This window comes from Micropterus salmoides, unplaced genomic scaffold, assembly GCF_014851395.1.
Source record: "Micropterus salmoides isolate LMB-PRFRI ecotype aquatic unplaced genomic scaffold, ASM1485139v1 Ms_hic_scaffold_16, whole genome shotgun sequence".
NCBI lineage: Eukaryota > Metazoa > Chordata > Actinopteri > Centrarchiformes > Centrarchidae > Micropterus > Micropterus salmoides.
In genome coordinates, this window is record NW_024040707.1 from 21,340,126 (window position 1) to 21,348,152 (window position 8,027).

General features: G+C 41.7%; 1 long non-coding RNA gene across 1 annotated transcript; it reads left to right on the forward strand.

Moving 5' to 3' along the window:
• The first annotated feature begins 1,367 nt into the window (after positions 1-1,367).
• LOC119906084 lies at positions 1,368-7,816 on the forward strand. The gene is made up of 4 exons (XR_005444926.1): positions 1,368-1,609; positions 2,945-3,009; positions 4,372-4,507; positions 7,784-7,816. It is a non-coding gene; the product is annotated as an uncharacterized LOC119906084 (long non-coding RNA).
• Positions 7,817-8,027: the final 211 nt, after the last annotated feature.

Consider the following 8,027-nt stretch of genomic DNA (forward strand, 5'->3'; position numbering starts at 1 on the left):
ACAGAAATGTTTTTATTTATTTATTTTACTTTCCAGGGCTCAGTAAATAACCAGGTTTGAACCCAGATGCACAACAAGCAGATTAGGTAAAAAGTTCACCCATGGTCAAAAACAGGCAAAAGGGAGGCAGAAGTCCAAGGGTCAGGAATGGGATCGTGCAGGCAGAACAAAGTTTGGAAAGCTAAGGAGTAAGGACAATAGACAATCTGGCAAGAATTGAGTGGAAATGCAGAGCTAATGACAGAAAGTGGTAACAGGGGAGCATGTAGGCAGGGAGGGTCAGGTGATAGAGAAGTGAAAGTGGGAGTGGCTGGATCTGAAGTGACAGGAGACAGGAGATGATGAATTTTATCTCTAATAATTACAATATTATCATTTACAGTTTTTCTCAATCGCTTTGGTACATTTCTCAGATCAGAAATGAAATTCTCAAAACTACTTGTTGAACCTCCACATCATCTTGTCACCTGTGCACATCATAAAAGCAATTTCTCATTGTTTTGAACATATTGCAAATGCTCTGGCACATTGATGCAAATGATTATGTACAATTGTCTGCTGTTTCCTACATTATCAATTTCTTATGTCAAGCTGATACAAATACAAAATATATTATACTGGTTCTCTGTTGAATAGTCTTACTGCCCAAAACATCGAGGCATAACTTAATTGTACAAGTCACTACATGAAAAATAGTAGAACATGTTGTCATAATCTGTCAAGCATATTTTCTATACAGTCCATTAGACCTTTTTTGTAAATCTGTTAGCATCTCAACTATTGACAGTGTGCTGAAATGACACCAGATGAACATGAAACAATTGTACCATTTGAAAAGAACGGTGACAGTGTGAAGGAGCCAGAGATGGGAACTCGAGTTTGAGACTCGGACTCGAGTCCGACTTAAGTCGCACACACTGACTTCAGACTCGACTTGGACTCGAGGTGCGGGACTCGTGAACAATGTTTATTTTTAGGAAACGTCTGATGAGCTTGCTCGGAACAGGTAGTATCAGCTGCACTCGCGCGGCCACACGTGCGAGAGGACAACAAACAGCGACAGCTACTGTGCCATTTATCATAAACTTTGGCTTTAAAAGTTCATACAACTGGAACCAAACAAAGACGCGCTGAACGCAAAATAGGTTGGTAACCTGACAGTTTAGTAAAGATGTTGAGCTCAGCATTGGCCATCTAACATTAGCTTGCTTCTTGCTTTAACTACAACCTATGGGAGGTTAACTCACGACTGTCGTTGGTTATGAAAAGATGAATGAGCATTTGTTTGCTTGCCACACTTGTGGTAGTCGATTAACGTAATCATTTACGTCCCGCTGGCTGCCATCACATTAATTATTAACGTAGGCTGCAAACAGGTTACAGGTTTATTGTTGATCACGTTATGGCAGGCTAGTTGAACGGACTCAAGAGCGGACTCGGGGCAGGTTTAAACCCAGGATTTTAAAGTTTATTGAAAAACGGGGTGCGAGAGAGGAGCAGAGGGCCAGGGAATGGAGACCTGCGCGTGGATCTCCAGGCAGGCAGTGAGCTGGGTGAGGCAGTGGCAGAATCTCCAGGCAGGCAGTGATCCTGAACACAGAGAGACAAGGTAAGTTGAACTCACAAGAAATAAACAGAATATACAACTGGAGATTTGTAGGCCGCAGCGCAAATACCACTGCGGTAAGCTGACAATCTGGCGACAAGTGAGGTGAAGAACCGGGTTGATATACTGCAGAGTCTTGATTAGTGGAATGTGGATCAGGTGTGCAGGTGGAGCGCCAGGCCCAGAGTGAGAAGCCACGCCCAGACAACACAGAGAGACAGACAGACTAACAGGAGAAACAGGGAGGGAAGAGAACATAAACACAAGGGGTCGGGGAGGAGAACTGCAGACTCATAACAGATCATGTAACGTTACAGTTTTATTTAGTTAACATTAAACTGATTTGAGAGTCTGAGGGATGTGTTGACTTACAGGAGTTTATAAGTTATCATTAGTTGTAGATACATTGCACATGGTTGTGCTCCGTAAGTGAAAAACAGGGTACAGTTACAGAATTCCTTATAGATATACAGTGTTCTAAGCAGCCTGAATGGAATGTAGCAGGTGATACAACATTCATTATAACCCACGAGAGACTTGAGACTTGACTTGGACTCTAGCTCAGAGACTTGTGAGCATGTGGTGGTGTTTCACCAATCTGGAAGAATCTCGTTTAATATGGCAAGATAGTCTTAAAACATATAGGAAAGCCCTCCGTAATGCCAGAGCAGCTTATTACTCATAATTAATAGAGTAAAATAAGAACAACCCCAGGTTTCTTTTCAGCACTGTAGCCAGGTTAACAAGAGAGTCACAGCTCTGTTGAGCCACGTATTCCTAAAGCTCTTAGTTGTTATGAATTTATTAGCTTATTTAATGATAAAATTCACATTATTAGAGACTAAATTCTTCCCCTCCTGCCCTCAATCGTTACTAATTTATCTTCAAACCTAAGAAACATCTATAAAACCCGACATTTATTTAGACTGCTTTCCTCCCTTCAATTTTTACAGATTTTCACCAACTATCGTCAATGATTTCTTATATTTTCTTATTCTTACTAATTGCATCAGACAAAGGACTCATCTTTGTACTTGTCTCGTAAGATCTTTGTGCTGCATTTAACACCACTGATTATTACATCCTAGAACATTTAATTGGCATTAAAGGAACCGCAGTGTTGGGAGTAACGCGTTACAAAAGTAACGCAATTACAGTAATGTATTGCTTTTTGCTGTAACACAAACGAATAATTAGTTATATTATAACTATCTTCAAATGACAGTAACTAGTAATGTATAATATATTACATTTTGGAAGTAACTTGCCCAACACTGAGGAACCGCTCTAATTCTCACAATTATCCGGACTACTAATCCATGCATTTGTTACTTCTAGGTTGGATAAGCCCTTCAGGACTTCCAGTTCCAGTTCCTCTCCTGTGAAATCAGGTCCCAGTTTGGGTATGAGATGCAGACACTCCACATTTAAGAATAAGCTCAAGACTTTCTTTCTTTTGTTGACAGCTTTAAATCTTACACTAAATCTTGTACTGTGCTCCTTTTTCTATCCCTCTCGATGCATTCTTATCCCATTAATGGATGTTACTAACTCAACTTCTTCGCTCTCCTGTACTTTTGTGCTTTCTTGTCTCTCTCTTCTCTCCTTTTGTCTTGTTCAGCTATAGTTTCTGCTGCTGAAGCTGTAGAGTCTGGATCTGTGGTTGCATGCCACCTAATTGCTACAATTATTTATTTATTATTATTATTATTATTATTGTTACTATCATTATTCTTGCTATCATTAATGATAGCATGGTTCTAAGAATATAACCAAGAGGAGGGCCCACATCACTCTATTAAGGGTGACATCACACAGGTTTCAGCAGGTCAGGTTAGGATTTGCTGAGGTGACACCAAAGGTGAAGAATTGAACTTTGTGGTCAATTTCCTAGGTAACCCAAGGTTGAGATGATATTTATTTTGTTTCATTACAGACAACCTGACTGGCTCTCTTTAGAGTCACTAAGTTAACTTAGTTAAGCAGAGTGTCTTGTTTTGAACCTATATCAAATAGACTTCTCACACGTGTATAGATGCCTGAATAACAACCTTATTTTGACACTTAGTGAATCTCTGTACATCTAGGAAGGATAAATATTCCCCAACAGGAAGTATCTTTCATATTTGGTTTGGTACTAAACAGTTTTCTTACTCTGTGCTGCTGTTGCCAGTCTCACCGGATGGGCTTCAATAAATAATGCTGTGTAAAGGCTCATGCACACTACATGACTTTCAGCGTGCTGTTAAGACCACACAACTTGCCTTCTTGTGACGGGAGTCTTGAAGTCGTTGTGGCGTTCACACTACGTGACTGATCGGTGACATAGGGTCACACACTACACGAGCTGACAGCGGCTGTGTCACCCGACAGCTGGTCTCCAAACCACGTTTTGTCAAGAAAACATACGTAAAATATGAAACAGGAAGTGACACGATCCTGCATACGAAACAGCTGCTGTTTGTTATTATAGATAGCAATTATAGATACAAAAAGCATGGGTGAAAGAATGGATTAGCACACGCATGTAGCAGGGAACATCTGTGCTACAGAAAGAGTTGAGTAAAAAGTGTCTTGCAGAGAAAAGTACCTGCTAGTTCTGCCAGCTGCCTGCTCTCATTGATGATTTACCCCTGATCACAGCCTGATGGTCGGTGAGCTCAACGACCAGCAAATTGGGCTTAAAATCGTGTAGTGAACTAGGCTTAAGACATCCTGATTTTCGTGAAACCTGCGTCTTCACTCACAATTACTTTCCATCACAGGGAGTAGACTGCTAATGGTGCCCCGGGCAAAATTTTAACAAGGACAAGAGTCTTTTGACCAACTGCCGGCCCCGGAGCTATTTTTTACACACAAACAACAGCTGTATTTGGACTGAAAACAGCGAAAACGGCAAAAGTAAGTTGTAACTGTATATGTATATTGGTGCATTTGTTATTATTATTATACGGCTAATAACTCTGTGATTACAGAGCGATTTATGTTGTGATATAAGCTCATTTAGAGGCTTGGTGTTTGTTGTGTGTTTCATATGGATAAAAATGGTTGGTTTGACATTCTGGCTGAGCCTCCTAGCTTCACGGAGGTGTGTGGCATATGTAGGGTGAAAAAATTCTAGATTCAGATATGGATTTCTCATTTGCATTTTGCATGAAAATCGAGCGTCCTCCCCCAGCAAGTCCGTGATTAACAGGTTTAAGGAAATTATCTCAATACTTAGTGACTAAAATATCCCGACAACTATTGGATGGATTGCCATTAATTGGATTGCCAGACATCCATGGTCCCAAGGGAATGAATTAGGTGATCCCCTGATTTGTCTTCCAGAATTGCAATTTGTCCAATAGGGGAGACTAGCAGTGTTGGGCAAGCTACTAATGTAGCGAGCTAAGCTACTAGCTACTCTACATTAAATGAAGCTTCACTACACAGAAGCTACCCCCCAGTGAAATGTAGCAAGCTAAGCTACAGCAACGTGGCAAAAGTAGCTTAGTTAAATCTAAGCTACTTTTTTATAAAATTTTTTATATCTTATAGTTAGGTTAATATACACACACACTCACACACACACACAGCATAGGCCTAGTTACAGCCCGAGCACGAACCGTGCGAGGTACCTATTGAAACTGTAAAGATTTTTCTTTTTTCTGCAAAATAAAGCTCAATTTTGGGGGCCTAAACATACTCGAAAACTCACCAAACTTTGCACACATGTCAGAAGTGGTGAATGGGTGTGACAAAATGACTCACTAGCGCCACCTAGAAAATTGGAAAAAATTAGCCCCTCGTCCATGTTCAAACGACGTGCACAAAATTTTCTGGGGACATGTATCATATCAAGACGCACAAAAAAGCCTCCAGAATCCATACCCTAAACTCAACAGGAAGTCGGCCATTTTGAATTTTACGGCAACTGGAGGATTTTTATCTACTCTGGTTTTAAATTATGACAGAATTGTTCTTTGTGGCGATTTTAATATTCATGTTGATGACCCCACCAATGTTAATGCAACTGACTTTTTAAATATGGCCACTTCTTTTAACTTCATGTCAAAGGGCAAACCCATAACCGTGGTCATACACTGGACTTGGTTTTTACCCTGGGTGTCAGCATCTGTGGAATTAGTGGACATGACCATATCTGACCACAGATGTATTGTTTTTAACTGCGATTTGCCTGTTACTCATGCCGCCTCACCAAGCTCCGTGTGTTCTCGCATCTTTAATGAACAAAGTGTTGCGCATTCTTTCAGAGCCAAAGCCAACACCTGTCTGATTCCAACACCAACAATCTGGTCGATCACTTCAATCATATCTGCTTGTTGTCACTAAATATTACTGCTCTCTAAAGGTTAGGCCTACGTCTAAAGCTAGTAAGCAACCCTGGATAAATGACAGCATTCGCAGCCTAAAAAGGGAATGCAGGAAAGCAGAGCGCAGATGGAAAAAATCCAGTCTCCAAGTCCATTACCTTAGTCTGAAGGATTTATTAATTAATTACAATAACATGGTTAATGATGCGAGAACACACTATTTTTCTGAACTCATTACTACATATAAACACAATCCCAGGTTTCTGTTTAAGAGTGTGGATCAGCTGGTAAACCCAACCCCTCCTTGTGCCTCAGCTGGAAGTAATGATGACTGTGAATTGTTTTTATCTTATTTTACCAATAAGATGGTGTCAATCAGAGCCTCTATTACCCCCGCGGCCTCTTACTCAGAGGTTCCTCATCAGCAACAAGAGAGTTTTAACCAGTTTTAACCCATCAACTTGTCTGAGCTTTTAAAAACAGTATCACAAATCAGGGTGTCCTCCAGCCCACTTGATGTAATACCTACAAAGTTTTTACTGAAATTAATAGATTCTGTTGGGCCCCATTTGATCTCTGTTTTTAACAGCTCCCTATCTACTGGTTGTGTCCCTGATTATTTTAAAACGGCTTGCGTGAACCCACTTTTAAAGAAACCTGGTTTAGATCCCTCCCTTCATCAAAATTTTAGATCAATTTCAAAACTGCCTTTTATTGCAAAGATTCTAGAAAGAATTGTGTCCAAACAGCTGCTCACTGTACTCGAAAATAACAAATTATTTCAAAAGTTTCAGTCTGGTTTCAGGAAGTACCACAGCACTGAGACTGCCCTGCTTAAAGTCACCAATGACCTTTTAATGTCTGCTGATGAAGGTATGTGCTCAGTCCTGGTACTCCTGGACCTTAGCGCTGCTTTTGACACCATTGATCACAACATCATGTTAGACAGACTGAGGCACTGGGTGGGGATCTCTGGTACTGCCCTAGAATGGTTTTCATCCTACCTGTCAAATAGGAAGTTTTGTGTGTCTGTAAACAACTATGTCTCTTCGTTCTGTCCAGTTAAATATGGTGTGCCTCAGGGGTTGGTCTTAGGACCCATTTTGTTTTCCTTGTATCTGCTTCCCCTTGGACATATTATCCATAAACATGGCATTTCTTTAAATATTTATGCTGATGACACACAAATATACTTGCCTGTCAGATCCACAGACCCTGGAATGCGTTGAATGGAATGAGTTCACTTAACAACTGACTTTGTGAAGTTAAAAAATGGATGTCAAATAATTTCCTCCAGCTGAACTCAGACAAAACAGAAATCCTGGTCATTGGGTCCCAGCAGATGGCAAAACAAATATTGCCATCTGCTGGTTCCCTAGTAAATCACATTAAGCCTGTGGCAAAGAACCTTGGTGTTTGGTTTGATAGTAATTTAAATTTCGAGCAGCACACCACAAAACTTGTGCAATCGTGTTGTGGTGGCAGCCCGGCTGACGGTGAGTGTCCTGGTTTTTTCTCCTTTTTATCAGTTTTTCTGCTTTTTTCCTTTGTTTCCTGTTCTCTGCCTGCCTCCCTGTGTTTTCTCCCCTGTGTGCTCTCTCTCTCCCTCTGCTCCTGAGCCCAGCCAACTACCTGCACCTGCATCTCATCAGCCACCTCGTCAGCCTGCCACACCTGCCAGTAATCACCTCATGACTGCCTGTATTTCAACCCCGGTTCTCCACACCATCCTTGCTTGATCGTCGTTGCTCCATACCTGGTGTCACTTCTGTGTTCAGGCGTCCATGTTTCTTGTTTTTTCACACTTACCCTGTGCCTTGTCGTTGTCTTCCCTAACCTTGTCTCTCGGCTTCCCTCCCAGGTACATTCACCCTTGTCCTCCGTTCGGCTGGGCTCATCCACTGGCCTACTCCTCTTCGGACTTCCCTCACGGCGTCCTCCCTGTTCCCCCGCCTCTCCTTGCTTCCTCGGCCCCTGTGTCCTTGGTTCCCCGTGCCTGTACTTCCCCGACGTCCTCCTCTCCCTCCACTCCAGTCCCTCTCACCCTTTTTCCCTCATTAAACCTCCTTCCCTCAGAGTGCTGCATTTGGGTCCTCTCTGTCCAC